This window comes from Mixophyes fleayi, chromosome 12, assembly GCF_038048845.1.
Source record: "Mixophyes fleayi isolate aMixFle1 chromosome 12, aMixFle1.hap1, whole genome shotgun sequence".
Classification (NCBI taxonomy): Eukaryota; Metazoa; Chordata; class Amphibia; order Anura; family Limnodynastidae; genus Mixophyes; species Mixophyes fleayi.
Window position 1 is genome coordinate 76,887,721 of NC_134413.1, and position 25,742 is coordinate 76,913,462.

General features: G+C 43.4%; 1 protein-coding gene across 1 annotated transcript in view; it reads right to left on the reverse strand.

Annotated features, from left to right (window-relative positions):
• Positions 1 to 22,235, reverse strand: part of VANGL2 (VANGL planar cell polarity protein 2) — a 48,739-nt gene extending 26,504 nt beyond the window's left edge. The window contains exon 1 of the mRNA XM_075193089.1: positions 21,857 to 22,235. The gene's annotated coding sequence lies outside the window, so the exon portion shown is untranslated. The remainder of the gene's footprint in view (positions 1 to 21,856) is intronic.
• Positions 22,236 to 25,742: the final 3,507 nt, after the last annotated feature.

The following is a 25,742-nucleotide window of genomic DNA, read 5'->3' on the forward strand; positions in this document are numbered from 1 at the left end:
AATAAGTAGAGGTAATGTATATCCATTATTCATAATACAGTGTGGTCATTACTGTCCAAATCCTAACGCCCATTTAGTCATTGGGTCCCGACTGCGGGAAAAGAATTCATCACAAATTCAGGGCAGAACAGTGACTCAGTGGTTAGCACTTCTCCCTCACAGCACTGGGGTCATGAGTTTTATTCCTAACCATGGCCTTATCTGTGTGGAGTTTGTATGTTCTCCCTGTGTTTGCGTGGGTTTCCTCCGGGTGCTCCGGTTTACTCCCACACTCCAAAAACATACTAGTAGGTTAATTGGCTGCTATCAAAATTGACCCTAGTCTCTCTCTCTCTGTCTGTGTGTGTGTGTGTGTTAGGGAATTTAGACTGTAAGCCCCAATGGGGCAGGGACTGATGTGAGCGAGTTCGCTGTACAGCGCTGCGGAATCAGTGGCGCTATATAAATAAATGATGACGATCACGACAAGCCATTCTTAATCCTAAAGTTTGCTCCCCCGCCAATACAGGAACGTAATTCTAAGAGCCCACCACCATTTCTGCAAAATAGCCACATACTTCCTATTACACAGATTAAAACAACCAATCTGTCCTCATTTTATAGGAGTGGAGAAAAAAAAATTAATAATGTGTTTTGTTTTTTTTATTTGGGGTAGGGTGAAAGTTGGATCAACGCACAATCCATCCCGTCTGACTAGTAATCAGATACACCTGCCCCCGCTACTACTTGACATCCGTGCAGAGACGTGAAAGTTCCTAATTGCATACCGGCGGAATGGCAAACGGCTTATTCTGAATCGGGGTAGAACCCGACAGACTTTTCGTCGACCTAAAAGGACTCAACTTCTCATCGACACCCTAGGATGGTTTGACATAGCGGTGGGGGGGTTGGCATTGCCCTGTTACAGAGAAGGAAAAGCAGAAGTGTTTATACAGAGAATAAACCATCTGCAGTGTTTATAATACAAAAGGACCGTCTAATACTCGCTAAGTAAAGGAAGAGACAGAGTGCGGAACTGAAATTTGAATCCCTTTAAAAAAAGGACAATATTCAAAATACGACCATCACCAAGACTGTGCTAGAGGCTAGATTCTAACACGGATGTCATATGACACCCGAAACGGACATGTTCACATATGTTGGGAGTCACTGTCCTGTCATATTCTGACGCTCTGAGCATCTTTGTTTATAGTATACCCCCTCCCCCCCCCTTACTTACAGTATATAAGACCCTACTTACTGGAAGTCTGACAATGTACAAGTAGAAGGAACCTATTCATCCAACCTGCTTTGGTGGAACTACAAACCTCAGCATGCCCTACATCAGAGAGGGAGCCGGCTGGGACTTGCAGTTCTACAAAGGCTGGGAGAGCCGCCCATCGCCAAACAAGTTGGCCCCACACAGGACAGATATTGAGAACTACAGCAAGAAACGTGGTACTGTGCAATTACTGTACACCTAGTATAAACAACAAGAGAAGTGGTACTGTGCAGACACCTAGCATACAGAATAGAAGTGGTACTAGGCAGCCACCCGTACATACTGAGAATTACTATATGCCTAGCATGTAATATGTGCACATATCACCCTTCAACACGGGTTGTGTTAACACACAGCGCAAGACGTTCCCCGTAGAATCCCAAGAAAAAGGGGGGTCCGAGTCAGCCAATGACATCACATCTTAGCTCAGCGAAGCCGCCCCACTGCCAAATTAAGACCACCACCGCCACATCAACATCCCCGCACAATCCCACAAGACAACTTCAGCCTTCGAAAAAACAAATTCAACTTTGGTCTCGAACGACAAGTAAGTGGCTCAGGAACCAAAGCTCTACAGACTCTTGACATTATAATCCAGGCTCTTTAAACCTCATCACTCCCCGGTCTGATCCCTCAGTGAAAAAAAAAGTTTTATATTAAAGTAGATATAAAAGAAGAGAGAAAACAAGAAAAACAGCTAAGCTACGCATTCAATCACTGCAATCAAATGACTAACGTTCTTATAATACCAGCTATAATTATGAGGAGATTTAAGAATTACAAGCACACAGATAATACACTCCAGTCAGAAATCCTTTCTGTAAAGAGATGATCTGCTACATGGGGAATTAATATGGTGATGATCTTCTTGTGGCAATCAAATCTTTCAACGGATGCTCCTTTGTCTAATCCCGGGGCCTGTTCTTACCTGTCTCTAGGCTTCGGTTTCATATACGAGACGGGCTTGCAAAAAGAGATGGAGGAATCAGTATCTAGGTGGACTTCCTCATGGTCAGAGATCTTCTAAGCCATCTCCTCAAGCAACGACTATTCTGGGAGAAGGAGGCAGAGATTGGCCTCTTTCTCCTCCATGCTGTCCCATGGAGACAGCCAGCTGCTCTCACTGCAGTAAAACCATCTTGTATAATCCATCACCCTCTCATCCCATGTCCAAACCTCAAATGAGGCCACTGAACATGCCTCTCTTCTCCATCCCCCCTCACCCAACACGCTCTCCGTGGGGATCCCAGACCTGCAACACTGCAACCAGGCCTGACATTAGCCAGCTGAGATAAAAGAGGAGACGACAACCCCCCACACCCAAATTTGGTTAAACCAGACACAAACACATGGGAGGCAAACCTTAAAAGCTGTGTAAACAAAAACAAAAGAGCAGCTGTACATGTCCCCACACCTACTCCAAAGCTACGTACAAACACGTACGTCAAAACCCTTCGTTTAAGGTGCGATTGTATCGCAAGAAGTGAAAATGAAAAAAACAGACCTTTAAGTGCAAATGGTCTTGTTTCAATTTGGTACAATGATTTTTAACGCTTCTTTTTCTATTGCAATTCATCAGACGCGTGTCAACGCAGCTGAAGACTCGCATTAAACGTAATTGAGCACATTTCAAACGCAATAGAAATTGGCGGTGTCTCTAGCAACATAAATTAGCTTTATTGCCAGAGACACATGCTTAAAAAACAAAAAAAAAAAAAGACTGTCTTTTAACGTGCGATAAAATAAACGCATTATAAGCTCCAACGTGTACGTAGCCAGCCTGCGTTATGGAATAAGGTGTAGCGGAGACGTGGAAGCAACTTGTTAAGCGACAAAGATGCAATAAAGTCGCACTGATCAGACAAGCGGAGTCATTGGACATCGTAGGAAACGAAGTAGCATCGCCAAAAATATTTGGATTAAATCACAGAATCTGCACTAAGAATATATTTGATAAAAAAAATTTAAAAAAAATATGTTACATAATTTGTAGCACAATTTGTTGCTTTCCGACCAAACTGGCATCTGAAATTAATAATTTGAACCACTGAAAATCACATGGGCTGGGACGATGAGCCAGATAAATCTCATTGGTCACGAGCAACGACACTTGTGTGCGCAGTCGTCAGCTGATTGGAAACGAGGAACCTCGAAGAAGCCCGCTGACCAGTGACCCCATCGATCGAAGACATGTTGATTATTACATTAATTGATCTAGTGGCAAAATATTACAACGAGTGGAGCTTACAATCTAACTTCCCTAATGCAGATGCAAACACACATCAGGATCAGGTAAAATCCATGGGGAGAACATGAACCCTATGCAAATATAGAATCAAACCAATTATAGTTTACACTTAGCTAGCCAACGAGATCTCGTACTGCCGTGATACATTGAGAAGTTAATTATATATTAGCACTTGCAGCAAGAAACCTTTTCATATTGGAATAATTTCTATTTGGAGTTTGGTGACCTAAGAGGAACGGTTGGAGACCTGATCTAGCACAGAAAAATGATGATGAAATCAGTTTGAGACAAACATGCAACAAAATAGGATAATAAAATCTCACAAAAAAATGCTGTGTGTGTGTCTGGTTATCAATCTGCCCGCCAGACACAGAGGAGGAACAGAGCAGGGTGCAAGTGTCAAACTGGCCTGCACAAGATCACAGCTAGGAGCCTGTAATGGAGGGCGACAGCTCAGGCAACTGGAGGTTTTGACAGGTCACACATCGGACCTCCTAGACAGCACTGCAGTGATATCCAGCATCTATGCGCTACTTAGGAGGACAGTCCTCCAAGTTACAATCCGCATCGGCGATATGCGTGCTTAATTCAAAGTTAAGTTAAATTTGAAAGTGTCCCCAGAAGACAGAGTACCGAACAGCTGTGTCTTGTAGATTTCTGAGGTAAAGTCATGATGGCGGGGGAAGATTTTGTACCTGCACATAGCACAATTTCTTCCTATAAGTTTACTAAAGAGCATAGCAGGCAGCTTATATGTCCAAAATGAATAGATGTTCTCTGACCCTCGTGTTCTGGTTTTGGTAAAACCTCCCTCACGTGTTTTGGTTTTAGATCCCTATTTTTTTCCCTAAAATCACATAATTTGGTTCTTTTACTACATTATTATTAATCTCAATTGCATTAATCTCCAGTCATTTTTTGTCAAGTGACAAGAACACTGCTACCCCTCCTGTTTCTGTATGAGCAATGTCACTGAGTAATGTCACTGGAGACCCGAGAGTGACAAGAACACCGATACCCCTCCTGTTTCTGTGTGAGCAATGTCACTGGAGACCCGAGAGTGACAAGAACACTGATACCCCTCCTGTTTCTGTGTGAGCAATGGCACTGAGCAATGTCACTGGAGACTGACAAGAACGCTGCTACCCCTGTTTCTGTGTGAGCAATGGCGCTGGATCTCCTGGGGAGGGAGGTACTTATGGAATCCAAAACCTGCTGAATCCGACTACGCAACGTTGACGTTTTACCTCGATTCAGATCAGAGGACGCGCGAAAGTACCGAGCTGGCCCGCGAGTCTACTCAGATCCCCTAATTTCGGGTGGGCTCGGTTTACAGAAAACCGAGCCCGAGCATCTCTAGAAATTACCAAAAACAGCAACTTGTGTTATAGGATTAATGACGCTCACATATCCAGCACGATAAGGAGGACAGACATCTCAGATAAGTGGGGTGCAGATTTCTGTAGGATAAGAGGCTGCCTGTCCATATCAATGGAAAGCGAGTCTGTTGCAATATTTCCATTGTTTGCATCTCTTCAAACCCTTACGTCATGCCTGGCGAGGTGGGGACGGCCTGTACAATCTCATGTTGAAACATATTCAACGCAGACAAAAGTTAGCAATTAATGCAAGAGGGGGGTGTTCAAAAACCCAACTCCCAGCCTCCGCTCACCTTGTTTACAAAGGAACAATTTATCTTTAATTACTGTGAGGTGTCACCTAGCCTAGAAAAATAAATACACAATAATCCTTCGCAGACTGAAGCACTTATGCTGGTCACTGTAACATAGAGTGTGAGAGATGTTAGACAGACAGGGTGGGCGTCAGCTGTGATCCTGGCTGGCAAGCTGGCGGACAGCGAAACAAATATAGTGAAACATTCCAAGTCCCAGAATCCATGCCAGTCGGATGGTGGCAGTGCATGCTGGTACTTGTAGTTCCACATAACAGTGTTCAAAGCAGGTGTCTACATTTTTACATGGTGACATCGTAGTCACCATCAGCAAAATAAAATTTTTAAAAAGCCTTTAATACAGATATTACTACATTGCTTACTTGACTTTTTCTCTCAGTACTAATTTGAACCACCTATTATGTCCACTTTAGTCGTGTGGAAAATAAAAAAAGTTAAATGTCTCCCGCCCACAGATGACATCACGCTTATTGTCTCGCAGGGAAATACAGAAAGACAATGGAGGCGTAACACACCTTGCTCTACGGAGGGCATCACCAAACGACAACCCATTTAACGGTGAAATCTAGAGAGACCAGATCCCAGAGTCGGCAGGGTCGCCCCAAAAAAAAGGAGCATGTCCAAAAAGCTCTGTCTTATGTAAAAATTCACCAACAATACTCAAGAGTTCAGATAAAAATGTATTTGTTTCCCAAAAATAAAACCGTGCACAAGGCCGGGCTTAGAGTACAGAAATATAATACACAAGAGTCAGGAGGAAGCTCAATGGTAAACAAAGCTTCGAGCCGGTTCAACCTGTTTCCTCGTAACGTTCGTTTAGGCCACGCTGACTGTATATACAAGTCACTGCAAGGAGCACACGGTCGTATACAGAACACAGGAGCAGGCAGGCAGGATTAGCCCTGTATTGAACACTGATCAATAATATCTAGGTTTAAAATAAATAAATGCAATTAACCAATCGTTGTGTTCATTTAAGAAGCGTTCATGATGAGCTGGATAGATAACTATGTTAGATCTCCAATGAATTCATAACTTGGCTGGCACACTACCACATAGGACTGTATAGTTTCCTGGCAACAAGCTAAAAACGTATTAATTAATTGTTAAACTAAAAGATAAATCAGATTTATCAATATTGTATGGAGGGGGAAGATTTGCACTAACACAAAGCAACCAATCAAAGGCTGACTTTCATTGTTTAACTTGCATTACACACAACACAATAGCTCATTTCTGATTGGCTGCTTAGAGTTACTACACCTAAATCCATTCAAATTATATAAGCCACCTGCTTGAGTGTCTGAAAAAAATAAAACAAAAATAGGACTGAAACGTTATGTTTGCGACAGGGAATTACGAGGCCAGATCATAGTGACAATTAGCTGGTGTCAGCGGTGGGATGAAATTCTACATTTGCATATCCTTGCAGACACTAGCCTTGAAGTACACCACATGGGGGCAAATTCACCCCCAACTTGCAGCTTCAGTCAAATGGCTGTACGCCCAATGATCACCCACTATGATTTCCCGGCCTCAATTCCTTCACCCTCCCTGTATCTCGTCAGCACCCTCTTTAGTAATGTATAGATATAATACGAAATAGTGTATGAAAATGAAAGCTGCCAAAACCAGACATACTGCAAACCGAACGCGGTACATAAGTGGGCATCATCATTAAAAGGGTGTACAATTTAGATTCAAGTAGTGTATATTCCATTTTCTATACAATTCTACTCTGAAACTTCATCCTCCATGCTGTAGGAGGTCCCTGAAGAAGTCAGGCCCCCACAAAGGAGCATGAGATTTGGAGTAGGGCGCAAACAGAGCCGTTAGGTGGTCACTGCTTCAGGTCCTATTATTATTATTATCAATTATTTGTTAGGCGCCACAAGGTTTCCGCAGCGCCGCACATAGTACAAACAGTAGACTATACAGGGTATAACAGTACAGAACAATAAACAAAAAGTACCAATACTTCAGAAACTCCAGGCAGGCAGATGCAATAGACACGGAGCAGAAGAACGGGTAAGGAGACAGGAGGGAAGAGGGCCCTGCTCATACGAGCTTACATCCTAAGGGAGGGTTAAACAGACCAGGCACAAGAGGAGCCAGTTGAGGGAATGGGAGAGAGGGGAGAATGAGTGGAGGAGATGGGGGTAAAGTGGATGGGTGGTAGGCTTTGAGGAAGAGGTGAGTTTTGAGTGCACGTTTGAAGGAGCACAGAGTAGGAGAGAGGCGGATGGAGCGAGGGAGGTCGTTCCAGTGAAGGGGGGCTGCACGGGAAAAGTCCTGGATTCTGGAGTGGGAAGAGGTGATCAGAGTGGAGGAGAGGCGTCGATTATTGGCTGAGCGCAGGGAGCGGGCAGGAGTGTGAATGGAGAGGAGGTTAGAGATATAAGGGGCAGTAGAGTGGGAGAGAGCCTTGTAAGTGGTGGTGAGGAGTTTGAAAAGAATTCTGTAGGGGAAGGGGAGCCAGTGTAGGGCAAGGCAGAGAGGGGAGGCAGAGGAGGAGCGGCGTGAGGGGTAGATGAGTCTTGCGGCCGCATTGAGTATAGAGCGGATGGGGGAGAGACGGGAGTGGGGGAGGCCGGTGAGGAGGAGGTTGCAGTAATCCAGGCGGGAGATGATGAGTGCGTGTATGATGGTTTTGGTGGCCTCCTGAGAGAGAAAGGTCCTAGCGAGATAATAATTGGCGTCAAGACCCTGAAGGCGGCCTTAGCAGCATGGCGGAGCAAAAGGCGAAACATTTCAAGTCCGGAAAACAGACACAAATAAATAAAAAAAAAAGATTTATAGTCTTACGATATGAAATACCACATTATTTGGATACATTTAACGGAATGCATTTTGCTTTACAGTATAACATAATAAATATTCAGTTACCTAAACTTCTAAGAGCTTTACACATGTACACAGATATTTGCCAGCCTTTGCCACTTATAGCCACAAAACAGCAGAGGAAACCCCTACAGGCTAACCAGAGACTGTACCAACATTCTGGCCTTAAATGAGGATCATTTCAATGACGGCAATCGTGGTCCACAGCACTTTGATATAGTGTTTATTGCTCCCACAGAATGCTGACAAAACAAAGAAAAGAAAAAAAAACAAAACATTATAAACATTGTAGTTGCCTACATCTTAATAGAAAGCAGGACAGACAAAGACTCAAGCCTATGAGGCACTCAAAGGAACATTATATTGAAAACAGTAAATATTCCACACCAATATGATGCAGGGCTTATGTAGAGTCATAAAACCAGAGCAAATCAATGCCTATGGGATTTGCCAAGTCAGTGTGCTATTTTTAAAAAAGGTGGCTTTGATTAGGTTCAGAGAAATTTTTGCTATCAGCTTTTTGTTTGTCTACGGATTGTCCCAAAGTTTTTAAGTGCACGGGGGAATAGAAGTGCCGATCGCCAAGCAGGTCATTGGAACGTTGACACCAGCGGAGGTGCCGATCTTGTGGGAGACGGGAGACCTGCCTGCTATGTGATTATTAGTGAGGGAGGGGCTACGTGTTATATAGTGGAAGGAGCAGGGTCCCCAGCAGCACAGAGTATATCAGGATATGAGTGATGTGTTAGTGAGGACAGGGCTGCATGTGACATGGGCAGTGACATGATGTGAGGAGAGGAATGGAGGCAGCAGGAAGCCACAGACTGAGAGTTATATAGTGGAAGGAGCAGGGTCCCCAGCAGCACAGAGTATATCAGGATATGAGTGATGTGTTAGTGAGGACAGGGCTGCATGTGACAGGGGCAGTGACATGATGTGAGGAGGGGAATGGAGGCAGCAGGAAGCCACAGACAGAGTTATATAGTGGAAGGAACAGGGTCCCCAGCAGCACAGAGTATATCAGGAGATGAGTGATGTGTTAGTGAGGACAGGGCTGCATGTGACATGGGCAGTGACATGATGTGAGGAGAGGAATGGAGGCAGCAGGAAGCCACAGACTGAGAGTTCTATAGTGGAAGGAGCAGGGTCCTCCAGCAGCACAGAGTATATCAGGAGATGAGTGATGTGTTAGTGAGGACAGGGCTGCATGTGACAGGGGCAGTGACATGATGTGAGGAGGGGAATGAAGGCAGCAGGAAGCCCTCCATAAAAGTGGTTTTAATTTGCACCGAGCCAATTTTATCCTGTACATTTTACAGAACAGAAGAGTAAACGTTATAATAGGCCTTACACATTGACAGGGTACGTGTTCCCTTAGCCATTAGCTTGCCCCCATCATTCTACAGCTCACACACTCCACCAGTAATATGTCAGTCTGTGGTGACAAAAATGCTGGTAAAGAACCAAATACTTTTCTCCACCCTTTCAAGTGGTGTTTGTTTAGTGAAAGAGCTGCACAGTCTAGTGATAAATGAAAACAAGACCGGGAACAAAAAAAAAAAAAGGGGGGTGGATGGAAATTACTATTGTACATAACAAAAAACAGAGGAGAATAGAAGAGACAAAAAGCTCAAATGATAAAGCACAGCACAGATGTTTATAAGGCCCATTTTTGCGCACAGAGATTTGCCATACATATTTATGCCTAAAGTGGTTTTACTTTCTCTTTAAGACTAACCTGGCGATTTACCATAAAACAAAAAAAAGTTAAACAAGACATCTTTTTGGGACGATAATCAACACAGGGTGGGGCAAAGGAACGCTCTCGTTAGCTGCAGGGCATTACAGTAAATAACGAGGTGCATTATACAAAATAAGTAGGAGGGTTTGGGCTTTTAATTTACTTTTCTGGCATGCAAACAGCAGCCGTCTGAAAAAAAACGTATAAACTCTGTCCAAATTTTTCAAATGAATCGCGTCCTGATTGGCAGCAACAGAGAGACAAGTCCAATTGCCCCATTTCTCTCATCTTGAGGTTAGTAAGATCGGTCTTATGTAGTGCGACGAGCCGCCGAAGCTTGCTCAACAGGTTAGAGAAGGGCCGACCAGCTCAGACAATCCATATCTAGTATACTAATTTTATGTTCTACAAATTGCTACAATAAAGAGATAGATCTTTTACTAGCCATCCTCTAATGGGTTTACGACACCGTCCATAAAACTATTATCTTTTTATTGTGTTTAAAGAGGTTAAGACAGTATCATTACAAGAAACATTTCATGGTCAGGGAATCCACCAGACTAGCACAGTTCAAACGACTATCAGATCTTCAGAGAGAGCAACTATTTATTTTCAACAGTAGACATATCATACTTGCCAACTCTCCTGGACATTCCGGGACTCTCCCGCATTTCAGGAGAGTCTCACGGACTCCCGGGAGAGTATGGCAATCTCCCGCATCTGCCCACTTCCTAGTGAAGTGGGCAGAATTTGGTCCAAAATGCCGCAATTCATTGGGAATCGCGACATTTGGCACCGCCCCGCATGGGTCCCATTTGAGCAATCCACCCCATTAACACCAACTGGTACATGGACCCAATTCAAAACAAATCGGTCAACTACCAGCAGACTAAGTTGTTTTCATACGAATACGGAACGAAGGTGTATAATAAAATCTGAGACTCGGTTTGCATGTGAAACTACGTATGTGAGGGCTTAGCACACAGACGGCCATCCGATAGTCTGGTAAAACTAGTTCTCTTTCCTAAAAAGACCCTCAGGACAGAAAATCTCTTAGCAGGTCTTTGCCATCAGAAGCCGGATGTAATCCTAAGAGTTAGAATATCTGCAACCCTTTCCTCGCTTAATGGCATTGCCAGATTCAGCCTATTAAACCGGCTGGAATTCCTATGGTCATTTGATAGAGAGAGAGAGAGAGCACAGAATGGCACTTGCCCGTACCATCATAAACAATTCTATCAAACCATATGTACTTTACACCTATATAAATTTAAATCCCTGTATCACAATATATTCCTCTGATGCCAACTGTACTTTTTAAACTATAAAGTGCCACCAAGTGCCCTTCCACTAGTCTCTGAATCAGTGTTTCACGTGCTGTTGAAGCTCGGTAATAACCGTTATCACACAGTTCTCTGCCACATCAAATAACAACCTGTGCCACCATATACTGCTCCAACATAAAACCAACCGGCTGTTTCAAGCCTGAACACTAGAATCCATAGCTGTCCATGAGAGCCAGCGTAATCCAGTAATGGAGTCGCGCAATGAGACAAAACAGGGCACCAATCGCATTCACTCTTCTTGTGCGCACAGTAATTACATTTGTTTTTTTTTGTTTTTAAGGAGACGCAGTAAACAGCAACACTTATGGCTTTGGAGCAAATTCCAGCTAAAAATAATAACGTGAATTTTATTTGCAACTAGTGTTTTACTAAATATTCCACATTTCACCATATTTTTTCCCGCACACAAGAGTAAAAATGTCATCAGCCAGCATAATACAGACTAAATCACATTCTATTCCTGCAATTCATTTCATTAGATTGCCAATTTAAATAAAAAGCAAATATCTCCGGTCAGAGCGCAGCCGTTATAAATCAGATCCGTTACGGCGGCCAGGAGTAACTCAGAGGACAAGAGTCAGTAAGATTCCTGCCTTATAGCAGCTCCGGGAGAGATTATTAATGGCTGCTCCCTTGTTCCAATGCATCTCTCATGACCTTAAGTGCTGGTCACAAGAGAGAAAAACTTGCTTTACCTGGTCGGTCCCCACCTACCCTTTCCCTGTGTCAGGGTTATTTATCATCCTGCAGAGCTGAGGTGATAAAACACTACTTTCACTGGCCGACAACTTACAATTGTTTGACCAGGTTGTTTGTGCAGTCTGGTCCCCGATCGATTTGGAGGCGATACAAGGTCACACCCAGAAAACTCGGGCAGTCTCGTTGCAAAATGGCTATAGGGATTGCTAAGAAAAATAAAATTATTAAAATGCTCTACCTTAAAAAAATAAAATAAACATTTCTATACCCAGATACGATATAGTGTGAATAACATACACCTACTCAAAAAAAAAACCAGAGATATTACAAGTCTTGGCGTTCCATGACCACACAAGAAATGCCAAAATCATGCATAAATATTTTTTAATTTTATAGTAAGGGGGGAAATTATTTCTTCTTATGCACAAGTTCCGATACGGAACAAAGAAATTTGGTTTGCAAGAGGGGGATTCTCACATCCAAGTGTGTTTCACATTCACGAACAGTTACGCATTCCATCACGGAACACTTTCAGGATGAGTCATGTGACACACACTCTGCAAATATAAGAAGATATTTTACAGGATAGCTAATTATAGTCACGCCAGTTGTAGATCATCGAATGATTAATTCGGTCAACTTTTAGACTATTCCTTAGAAATTCTGTGAATAGGGACATATTTTACTGAAAGTTTACCTCATAAAAGATATTATTAAGGACCATCTGTCAAAATGCTGACTTCTGTCTTTTAGTATTTAGTAGATGGATTGAGGGGACGGGATCTTCTTGCACCAAATTGGGTATGACAAATGTGACCTAATTAAAAAACATCTTGATAAAAGGAGTCGCTTTAGGCCCTTGGCCTGTCAAGACCTCACAAGAGATAATGCCGACAACTGGCAACAAGAGGTTCTACCCGTCCTGTGAATTGGGAAACGCGAATAAAACGTGTTGCTGTATTTAAATCGCCGCAAATTTTAATATTTTCAAATTTAGCGAATCGATTGGCTTGTTCAGCTAAAGCAAAATAAAATGGCCGCCTCCACTGTATGAGCAACAGAGGACACTTTAACGGAGTGTGTACACGTTCAGGAATTTTCTAATTAACCCTTTCCAATCAAGAGGGGGGCAACCGCGTATCGTGCCGCAACGCGCTAATCCCTCCGGCAGTCCCGATTCAGATTTCTGCAAGTCCCCGCCTAAAAGCCCTCAGCACATTTTCAGATCATGAAAGCAAAAATAAGAATTATTACCGACCCTTTAATTATGAAAAACGTTTGGTCGGTCTTCTGCTGCAAGCCTGACGCATGCTGCAAAGTATGTAACTCTTGCCTACCTGGCCACATCAGAGAGAACAGCTTCATGGAGGACGTTAAACACATAAAGAGGGATTTTCTCCTCTCCAGCGCACACGCTTTCATACTCCACAAGCTAATGGTATTAGCAAGTTCCTTCTGCCCGCTGAGAAGACCTGAATAGGCCAGAGCCTGAATGTGTACAAACAGAGCCGTATTGCGGCGTAAATCACCAGACTTGCGGGGAGAACAGAGCGGCTCGGGCCTCCAGCAGAGACACTTGATTTGGAACAGCGTCTTCCTCGACGACCACATTCGGACTGAACATTAGCAGTTGTTTCAGTCTAGCGAACACTAGGAGAGGAGATCTGTAAAAAGCGGCTCGGGCGGAGAAGCCCGGTGGGGGAGAGACTACGCTCTTTTGTGAGGGGTTCTATAATTGTGGCTTCCACTCAAGGCAGAATGAAAAGTAAAAGAAAACACAGCGATTGTGTGCGCTAACAGCGGCTAAGCCCACCCAGGGCGCGCCTTTTATTCCCAGGTAGAACCTCTCAGAAATGATTAGATCCAGCCGGCTTTTGGATTCGGGAGACGGCCCCCTTTATTTCTCTATACATTGTTAATGGATGATGTGGGTATATCTTAATCCGCATAAAAAATATGTTATTTAAGAGGGGTTCCGACCATCAAAGAACTTGTATACAACCTTCCGCAACTGTTAATGGAAAAAACATAATTTAAGTAAAACAGCTGAGGAAAAGTTGCTTATTTTCATTGAAGGTGCACAAGACTGTTCTTTTGTGTTCCACATCTACTATTGTATCCAATCAGCAGGTTAGACCAGGCTGTTTGGTGTCAGACAGCAATGTATAGGATATGAAACATGTAAATTAATGTGATCTCTATTGTGGATGCTTTTTGTTTTTAGTTTAGAGCACCCTTGCCCCCCCAGGAAACACTCTTGCCCCCCATTAACCCCCAAAAAACACTTTTCCCCCCTGGAAACACCCTTGACCCCCCAGGAAACACCCTTGACCCCCCAGGAAACACCCTTGCCCGAGATAACGCGTGCAAAGCTTCTAAAAAGGTTTTCAAAATAAATATTTTTACAGTTTCACTAACCCTTGCCAATTCCTTATCACATTATAAGGTGCTACCACCATAACCAGAGGGGTTGCAGACAAAAATCATTCCGGTGTTGTGGTTTAGCATCTCAGTATATTTGAGTACTGTTATCAACCCAGCAAATGTGAACGTTTGAATACCTGACCTCTTAAGGAGGATGGTGTGAGCTGTAGTGCAGAACGGGCTCAGGGGTTAAGCTTGTCCAACCAGGATAAAACTGAAGACTGGAACAGAGCCCTGTTTTGACAAATGAAACGATTACACTGCAATGAAAACGCAAAGTGTTTGCATTGTTACTTTACAAACAGCCTCTCCCTCTTTTTTTTTTCACCCCCATTTGCAAACACGACGCAGTGTAGAAATGAACAGGGATTTTCTTATGCTAAAAGGACACACCGACTTTTTAGAAATGGCTGCCCGGGTGAGAATGCAAATCTCCCTGCTAATCAGTTCACAACGGAGGCAGCTGGACCTATATTCACGGGAATATAGCCTATCCATTCAGTAGGAATAGCGGATATCATTAAAACACGAAGCATTTTGTGCAGGTTTCCTCAGGGACGTCACCAATGAATACCGGTTCAGCTCAAAAACAAAATGGCTGCCTCCACTTTACATGATCTCAAGTTCCAGCATGATTTTACCTCAAGATGGAGCGAAATGCTTGAAAGGGGTTAAATATAGCGTCAAGACCCCTTTTCCTCCATGGTCTCCGAAGAAACACATTAAAACACGAGAACCCATTTGCCCCACAGACTGTCATTTCTTGTCCATTCACATTCCCAGGACTTCCAAAAGTCTGAAGACACCTAGGCGATCATAAAGAATAGAGGCTGCGTGGGTTTCTACCTCAGACAAAGCACTCCAGTCATACAATTTATTTTCAAGGACTATTCAGGCCTACTGTCTACCTATATTACGGAACGGAATTGGGGAGGACATTAAAAATTCATTTTTAGTCCTGTCATTTTTAGTCTTGTGATAGGCAGAATTATACATTTTCGCGAAAGACAGATTATTGGAATAAGACGGAACGGCTTCTGCCAAAACATTGCGTCCTTCTGTCGCCTAACAAAGGAACACCACTCACAGATCAGTGCTCTGGCTTGAATCAAAATATACAGCGACCATATTTACCAATCGGATTGCACCCCGTGCCATACCTTGTTTGACGAAGTGAACACATGACTTGAAACGGATTTAGATCACAGAAAATTCTCTGCACCACAATTGTGACCATCTACCAGACTATCCACCTGCGCACCCTGCCACATAGCCTAGTGGCTCCTTATGATGACTTGGTTATGCTCTTTAAGGACACCCTTCCCCAACTTACAACGAAGGATGCCATTTTGTAGGCTTAACCAACAAAAGGAAGTAGCTTATTAATGGCCTTAGTAATTAACACATCGCCACACGTGCAAACGAGCCATTAATAGCCGCAGTCAGCCTTGACCATAACCGCTGGGAAGCACCATTATTCGTGTGGGGTATAGGTCAGCATTGGCGCACCTCTCGGGAATAAGTTGGATGAATTGCAAAGCAGCAATTGGATGGGGAGGGGGGGGGGGGAAAGCAAATTAAAAACACACCAGCTTCACTTTGTATCCAGGGAAGACTCTCGGTCACAGTCACACGAATTTATCAGGAGATTATCCCTTGAGCGGAATGCAAATCAGCTGCAAACATTCCACACAGTAATAAGAGGAACATTTCTCCAGATAGACACAGAAGGAAGGAAACAGGAATCCTTTATCACGGCAGCCCGACATACCCTGCCATTGTACAGATGAATAAGAGCCACTTGCAAGGAGCCCGCTTCTGTACGTCTCAAAAGCTTATCACAAAAAATAGTCAGTAAAACGTTGCATTTTACATTCATTTGACAATATAGGCTCTTCAGGTATCTACCAGGGAAGCCGTAATGTCAGCATTAGCCAGATAAGCAACAATAGGCATAAAATCGATCAAAACTTGCCACAATAAACGTCTCGAGCACTCTAGATATTACATGCTAAATATATTTAACATTTCCATTAGATATTTGCACACAGTCCGTACTAAACAGAGTTTTAGCAAACAATAAGACCAAGCAGGACCCCAGGTCCCGAGGAAGCACCCTTGCTCGCTCCGAGGAAGCACCCCTGCTCGCTCCGAGGAAGCACCCCTGCTCGCTCCGAGGAAGCACCCCTGCTCGCTCCGAGGAAGCACCCCTGCTCGCTCCGAGGAAGCACCCTTGCTCGCTCCGAGGAAGCACCCTTGCTCGCTCCGAGGAAGCACCCTTGCTCGCTCCGAGGAAGCACCCTTGCTCGCTCCGAGGAAGCACAATTGCTCGCTCCGAGGAAGCACAATTGCTCGCTCCGAGGAAGCACCCTTTTTCACTAATCACCCTAAATATTCACCTCAATTATTTATTTCCCATAACATACTTATCCACTCTATGGGTATTAGCTGAAAGTTCTATGACTTCTAATAGCCATAATAATTTATACCAAAGGGTTAATTGTCGCATATATTATTAAGAGAGAGTCTTCATTATACCGGGAAGTGATGGGGTAATTTTTTTTCCCTTCTTGTTACGACAAAGCAAATAAATGGGGGTGGGACGTGATTTCTGTGTTTTTTATTTCCTAATTAACACTCTTGAGATATAAAGTCAAACAAGAAATGCTAATTATCCTGGAAAAGCCTTGAGTCTGGAATTAGTAAGAGAAAATTAGTATACCACCGAAGTGAGCCATATTATAGGCCGCGTTGGCGATCCCAGAATATCGCAGACTATTATCGGCTTTTTCCTGAAATCAACTATTAAACAAGGGACTAGGCAGAGGTCCACATGTATATGAAGCCATTGTGTGTGTGCCACACAGTGGTATTATTAATGTGGACCTGAAAAGGACACGTGGACCTGTCATTTTACACAATGTAAGAAGCCATTTTGGAGGCTAAGCCAATAACTCCCAGAAAGCAGCGGCCATCTTGAAAACCGGACACTTGTATCATCGTTTATTCCGGAGATTATAGGGAAATAATGGACTACAAATTGAGAAGAACAGAGAAGTGGGATTAAGAAGGGAACATAAAAGTATCCTAAATAATTGAACAGAAGCACAAAAGGATAGCAATGAATATATGTTGAAATTCATTGGCATGAGTGTGTTGGGTTCCACCGATTGAGAAGGTAGCAACCCTAGGCCCTATAATCAGTTCACAAAATGGCTGCCTCCAATGGCAGCGAGTACTGTTTAAAACATTATTAGGATTTGTCTAAATGACTTAAAATCAGATAGGGAGGGGCAATTAGCTGCCCCATAACACCACTGGCGGGCGCCATCTTTCTTTAGGGGAATTTGTCTCCGTTGCAGAAAATGCCACAGACACCAGGCAGGTGCTGCTTGGAAAGAAGGGTAAATAATTAAATAGGAGAGCATTTCAAACAAAGTCACGTGAAGGTTGTTGCAATAGCGAGCAGCCACCAGTGAGGTTTCTTTTAAACTCTGCAGGGGTTACCTCCTATTCTGGTAACCCCTGCAGTGGTTTTCCTTTCACAGAAAGGTGATCACAGCTTAGACGGACCTCAAAATAAAGATCACTATGAGGAGCGCCGTTTCCAAACTCTGTTCGAGCACAGAACACGGCTTACTCAAGTTAATTATCTTTGCCGATAGCAGGCCTGCCTCACTCCGGGGGTTGTAAAACTACAAGCCCCAGCATGCTTTGCCAGTTGACATGCAGCTGATAGCTGGCAAAGGATGCTGGAGCTTGTAGTTTCACAACACCCTATAGGGTAAATTCGGCCCTGGTTATTGGCAAACTAGGCAGTTGCCTAGGCCAGCACCGTTGGTGGGGCAGCTAAAATGCTGTTTTATGTCAAAATGAATTTACATTGATCAGGTTAAGATTATTACCTGGTCTTTACCAGCCATCTACGTTCACAGTAATTAAAATGTATTTTCATTACAACTCCTTAGGCCAGCCTCAAAAGACGCATAAGTTAGTAAAGCTACAACAATGGGGCCCTGCACCACTTGACGCGTCGCTGATCCTGGTATACAGTTTCGTTATACGTGGCGTTGGGTCAAGTGGTCTGGAGGTCTTTGTGAAAACTGGCCTGTCATTGACCCAGTGACAATAGAGCCAATATGTCCTAAAGGTAAAGTGGGTTTATATTACCTCCACACGTCTAGTTTCTAAACACCGGTTGCAGGACAACACCAAACGTTTAAAAGTAAACAAGTTCTCTCCTATCACAATGACGTCACTCGTTCTTAGCCCGAGTATAGGTGCAAAGCACAAGATGGCTGCCTCCACTGTGACCATGACCTCACGCACCAGTGTTGCCCCCTCATATTGCTTCAGCCCACAAAATACAGAGTTGTCAAGATTCAAAAATAAAATTCCCAGGAACAAATATTGAAATCCTGAGGTTGGCCCTGAAAGTGAGGGCAGTTGCCAGTTACAAAAATGGCCGCTTCTTTGGAGTGCAAGCCATGGATACACGATACTGGGAGAGACGTCACGGCGGCTTTCAGTCAGCTTTAGGCCACGACTGTAAAAGTGAGGCCTAAGCCAGTTATTAATCGTAAAGGCATGAATAGATGGGGAGTTTTAAAGTGAGCATGTTGATTTTTTTCCCCGGGAACATGCTGGGATATGTAGTCCCCCCTCCACCGACAGCTGGAAAGCCATTATTGCTTAAGACGTATACAATAGATCTACCGAAAACAGATGCTCAGGATGTGTTAGTCACATGGCCATTTTTATTACACCACAAACTGGGCTGGTTCTGGGTTTTGAAAGGTGACCACATCTGTACTAACATAGCAACGAATATAACAACCTCCCCCCCAAGATGTGAGACATAGCACAGGGAGCATAGAAGAAGCCTGGTCAATGATTAAGGCTGGCTTTTGTCTGTAGATCACTCCTAAAGAATGAAGGATCCCCCTCCAGGGTAGCCGACTCATTAATTAACCAGGTGCCTGTAGGGGGATACAGTCTGTTCTGGCTGCAAACTCTCTACTGCCGTCTTTTGCCAGTCGTCTTAATGACTCAAAGCATCATCCTACGTAATCATACACAAACAGCACCAGTGCCACTGTACCCATCACCCCCAATCACTTCCAAAATACGTCTGCATCTGCCTGGAATGCAGTAGGTCTAGCAGGGGGAGGATGAGGGCTGTCATCCATAAAACTGCAAAGTGACTGGAGTTACCATTTAAAACGTTGCTCCACTGATATCTAAATGCAGAGGATGTGTAGTGTATTCATATATAGCTAATATACAGCTAAAAGCGTATAATATATTCTCTCGTAATGATGTACAAAGACCAAAGAGTACAGTATATAGGGTATAAATTCATTACACGGCATTTATAGAACTATCCTTGGAATTACATTTTTGGCAATAATGACACAACATATGCGGAGAGCTATGGTTGATACATTGGCACGTAAAATGTGGTGCAAGACAACAGCAAGTTGCAGTACAGAATAAATATAAAAATATATATATATATATATATATATATATATATATATATATATATATATATATATATATATATATATATATATATATATATATAGTATCCCCCCCCCCCCCCCCAAGACTGCCCCTCATTCTGCAAGGTCTGTACTGTTTACCAAGTACATGTGTTGTGCCACAATCATTTTTAGCAATTGTCACACGCCAATGTCAAAATTAGAGAGCAGCTGTAACTTCTGTCAGCATTTCCAGTCCCAAACACAGCGAAAGCTTCAGCAAGGCAGGGGTACTAAACCGTTGTTTAACTTAACTTACATCCAGTATCCCAGCATATACTGCTTGTCCTTTATGGCATAAACATGCTTCAGCTGGTTTCACTCACTGCATGGGGTCAAAGAGGGCCATCAATCGGGTGACTTTGTAATAGTTTCCAACCCCCATCCAATTCCTGCTTCCATCTTTCGTGAAGTTCAACCATCAAAACTCTAGTTTTCCGGCTAATGCCTCTCCCCTTGGACCAGGCCGGTCCCAGAACACAAACACCATGGAAATAAACAGGACTTATATGAAGAAAAATCACATCTAGGTGTGTTCTCATTTGAATTTCCACAGTTTTGTTATACATTCTATCAATGAGGTGTTAAAAGCAAGGGGGGAGTTACTTATTAAATACATACATTTTATTTTCAAGCTTTGTCAAACAAAACTGCTGAGCAGAGGAGAACACAGCTGCTGCAGAACCTCTTACAAACAACAAGCCTCGCTCAGCAGGAAGTCCACAGGGATCTGAGGGTTGCGCATCGCAAGAGGTTCTGAATCAGCCGCACAAAGGCCGCAATCTGTACCTCTCCTCAGACAATGAAGCCTAAATAATGATAAATGCATTTTCTCTGTGACAATTACATCCGTGTCGGTCTGGGTAGCCATTGGCTACTTCTCCAACATTGCAAAATTTACATATCCTACCCGGGCCCCCCCAAGTTTTATCATCTAAAAACGTATCTTATATAGATTTGCAAAGTTTATATGTGCAAACTGCCTAAATGTCCAATCTCATGTACACATATTGCTTTACTGGTTCATCCAAATCCATTACAGCCATTTATAACTAAATAAAATAGGCCTTTAGCTTGCCACCCCCCAAACACCCTGTTCAGTCCTTTCTACCCCACGGATAATTCCAAATATAATAAAATAATAATAATTGCATTGTCACATTACCAGAAACCCAACAATTTGCAGACTGCCCACCAAACCACTATCACCTACCTATATCTGATTTGCAGTTAAGAAGACAGTGTCTTTAGCACCTGTGCTGTGATTCAGATCTTTACAATGTAAATGGCTGTCTGTGTACCTTATTGTTAATAATTAACATGCTCCCATTGCCCAGACCATGTACATTTATCAACCCAGGGACATTAATCTGAAATTAAACACAACAAAGGGCATCGCCTTAACAAAAATATATATATGATCCACTAGAGACAAGTCAAACAAAAGTCTAGAAACAGCAAAGCAGGATTAGGTTAAAAAAAATTGTGCAAAGGGCAGTTCCCTTCCTGCACCAGCCCCCAGGGGCAGCTGCCTTCCCACCGGCCTGCTGCATTAGGAAACTCCGAGGCTGCATGGGGCCTGCTGGTGGGATGGAGGGAAAGGTCTTGCAAGACGGGTTTATTAAATAATTAACCCCACCTAGCAAAGCCAGGAAGCAAGTGAGCCCTAAATCCTCAGCTTGTAGGAGTGAATCCAGCTTCCACCTTCCCATGTGCAAATCATGGATCTAACAAGAAATGTGGAATCCATTAGATCTCATTTCTGCACAGTCAAACCCCTGAATCAATAGAGTGCAGCAGTCAGACATCAGGGACATGTATAAAGGGTGGATCTGGTAGATCACACCCACAGAGGGATCCCATCAGCAGTGGATCTCCTCCCAGAGATCAGAGAATGGTCTTCAATCAGATCACTTACAAAAATGTATCAGATCAGTGTTACAATGTATCCATACACACTAAACACCACCCACCCCCCCTGATCTCCAGCCAACTCAGCCCAGACCCCCCAACAAGTGCTAAAAACACAAGAATGAAATTGCAGATTTTCTGCAGCTTACCCCAAGCAGCTAAGGAAAGTCCCAGGCATGTGCAGAACCCAATCCAAGGATCACTTCTTGGGGGGGGGAGGGAAGCAGGACTGTAGCTGTTTAAAAAAAAAAAGAAGGAGGGGGTTGTAGAGTCTCCTTTTGTATCAGGAAGCTTTTGTCTCCCAGCATTGTAATAGAAAAATCCACATTTTGCAGATGGAGAGGGTAGAAGTGAGAGAGAGACACAGCTCCCAATCCTGTGTTTAAGGGGTGCAGGATCCCAGATGCAAATGCAGAAATGGAGGTATATTTCCAAGCAGGTCTGTGTGGCATAGACAGTGATCCCTTAGATATATGTGCTCACAGTTCTATGTCTCTCCAAGCTGTGAGTATGCAGCTTCTACACCTCTATGGCTGTTCCAGAGGACAGCCCTCTCCTCCCACTATTCCTCCTCCTCCTCCCCTGCCCTCTCACCATTGTCTAAGATTAGACTGCCATATCCCCTTTCTTTTTTTAATGCATTGCTGTTTCAAGGGATACAGACCTTGGAGCTTTTCCTTGATCTTATTATCCCTCTTGCTTTGTGCTGTTTGTTTCCAGTACAGTGGAGTGAGAATAAAAACAGATTATTTAATACAATTACAGACCATTGTGGTGGTCTGATCCTACTTCCTGGTATAGTACCTGTTTTTCCAAATACACATATATGCTGATGCGATTTGCTTGCATTTTATGGTAGCGTGCACTGTCTTTGCATTTTAGTAAGATTGAAAATAAGAACCACGTATGTCGAATATATAAAGACTTTGTGAGTTTTTTTGGCTGCTACAGTATCTTTTTCACTGGTGCTATTTAAAATCTACAGGTTTATCGTTTTATTCTAATAGCTATCGGGTAAGCTTTTAATAACGCTGTTAGCGTCAATAGTTCTCTTATGGCAATCGTGAAACAGGCCAGGTCTTAATTATTTCTCCTGTTTAGTATGACTGGGGCTGTTAGAGTGTTAGGTATTGCCTTCATGTGCTAAAGAGGAGAATATGTTTCAGATAGCCTATTAAAAATATCCTTAAGCCCTACAAATTTTTAAGTACATGTCCAAATGTCAACATTAGCCAGGATGGATATTTTTAATTGTGGTCAGTGCAGAATGCAACAGTGAAAATAAAGATTAAAAAGAAAAAGTTCCCCAAGCTAGCCACAGTCTGGCCAAACAAGTGGTGGTATCAATAGCCTGTAGGCCTTTTTAGACCATATTAGACGTAAATCTCCACTTGTGTGTCTTTAAATGAGGTCACACTACAATAAAAATTCAGATTTGGCTAGTTCCTCTGTAAATGACTGCAGATCAAGTGAAAGTGGATTGACCTGTCTCCTACACACACTAGAGGCAGCCATTGTATGTACTGAAACAACATTTAGCATATCAATGTGCCAAAATACATTCTTTTCACGCTCAGGAAGTAACAAAACCCTTGGTCTACTCACTTGTTATTTCCCACCTTGACTACTGTAACCTCCTCCTCTATAATCTGTACTGAACGCTTGTGGCTAGAGTAATCTACTCTCACCATTCCTCATTCGTTGCCACGCTCTGTAAATCCCGTCACTGGTGCCCCATTGCTTCCAGGATTCAATTTAAGCTGCTCACTCTCTCCTTCAAGGCCCTAACTAATACTTCCCCACCATACATCTCTCACCTCGTCATGAGATATACTCCAGCTCGACCACACCATACTGCTTCTGACCTTCAACTCTCTTTCCAATTTATAACCTCCTCCTACTCCAATCTCCAAGACTTCTCCCACGCTGCTCCCCACCTATGGAACTTCATGCCTCGCCTTACCAGACTCTCCCCCCAACCTACAAACCTTCAAACGCTCTCTCAAAACTCCCCTCTTCATGCTTGCCTATCCTCTCCTAGACCCTCTTGTCCCTCTACTTCCTCCATCCACCACATCCACTCGTGCCCTATTTGCACCTAATATCTTTCCTAACCCCCTCCCTCTAGAATGTAAGCTTTCACGAGCAGGCTCTTCACTACTTTATCTTGCATTTCTGTCCACTTTGCACGACCCCGATGTTATGAATTAAGCTGAATATTGTGCTATATATTCACTCACACGCCTGGAATTCTAATCGGAATCCGTGATAGCTGTAATTAGTGGCTTGTGACAATCCATGCTTGTGTTATTATGCTTAATTGTGTTCATGTATCTGTTACTTTGTTTATTATGTTCATGAACGTTCTATCTGTAAGATGTACGTATGGAATCTGTGGTGGCCTCTAAATCAGCAATGATTTTGATGATGATGATGTGCCTCATACTTTGTGTGCTTGACCTGATTCGCTTCTGATCTTCACTAAATTTACTCCGCTTTCCTCAAACTATCCTGTCCCTGAACTGGCTGCCTCTTTCTACAACAAAACACTCACTGCAGCAATAGACAACGCAGCTCCAGCCACGTATAGTCTCCGACGATCCAAACCCCAACCATGGCCCACCAAACCAGACCCTCTACCTGCAAAACTGTTCCAAAGTCATCTTCATTCACCATAAATTCGTCCCTTCATCTTACAACACTTCCTGTTCACTTGCTAAGCGAACATACTTCACTTCTCTAATATCCACCCAGTCTTCTATCCCCCGTCGCCTCTTTGCCACATTAAACTCGTTTCTTTGCCCACCTGCACCACCTCCTCCTTTCTCCACCACAGTTTATGATTTTGCCACCTAATCCAAATACAAAATCTACAACATTGGACAAGATATTTCCTGCACACTACACCCACCTTCTCCTACAACCTCCAATCTATCCTTGGTTCATTCTCACCAGTAACCTAAGTCTTTGCACTGATCTTATCATCTCACCCGACAACATGGCTCCTCGACCTAATTCCCTCCAAACGTCACCATTCCCTCTTCCCAACTGCATAGCCGCCTCTAGCTCACCTCTTCAACCTTCCTCTCTTCACTGACATATGTCCATCCAACCGGAAACAAACCATCGAACATTCCACTGAGACTGCTCTCACAAAAGTGATCGATGATCTACTTACAGGAAAGTCTACGTGTCACTTCTCCATACTCATCCTCCTGTGCCTCTCTGCTAATGTCAACAATGGTGATCAGGCTCTTCTCCTGCACACCGTTCACTCCATTCACCTGCATTACACAGTTGTTTCCTGGTTCACTTCCTACCTATGGAACCGCTCTTTCAGTGTCTCTAACTCTGGCACATCCTCCACACCATTCTTATTATCTGTTGGGGTCCCAAAAGGCTTTGTTCTTAGCAAGTGGACTAAGAACCTTTCTCCCTGCACACCTCCTCTCTTGGTGAATAAATTTGTTCATTGGGCCTCCAGTACCATATCTTCACTGGCCACAACCTAATTTTCCTCACCTCTCCCCTTCTGTAATTTCTTGGGATTCCAACTCCCTCTCTATTATCTCCACAAGGAGGCCCCATCGCTACCTAAAGTTTAACATGTTCAAAACAGAGCTAATCATGTTTGCTACTCTCAACATCACCTCCACCCCTCAAATCTCCCTCACCGTCAATAACAGAACAATTTTGGTGACAATTTTGGTGACTTGGTGACACACTTGACTCCACCTTCTGCTTTATCCCTCACATCCAGTCTAGCTGGCAGTCCTGTCTCTTCCACCTTCAAAATATTGCTAGAATATGCCCTTCTTGTTACCCAAGATGCTACCAAAACTATTCTCCATTCTCTCATCATCTACCTCCTCGACTATTGCAACTTCCTTATATCTGGCATTCCCCTCACCCACTCACGATCCCCTCGTCAATCTGTCCTAAATGCTGTTGCAAGACTCTTCTTCCGCTCTTGACGCTCCGCTCTTCACTAACGCCTAGTGTTCTCCAGAATCCAATTCTATTTACTCACCCTTG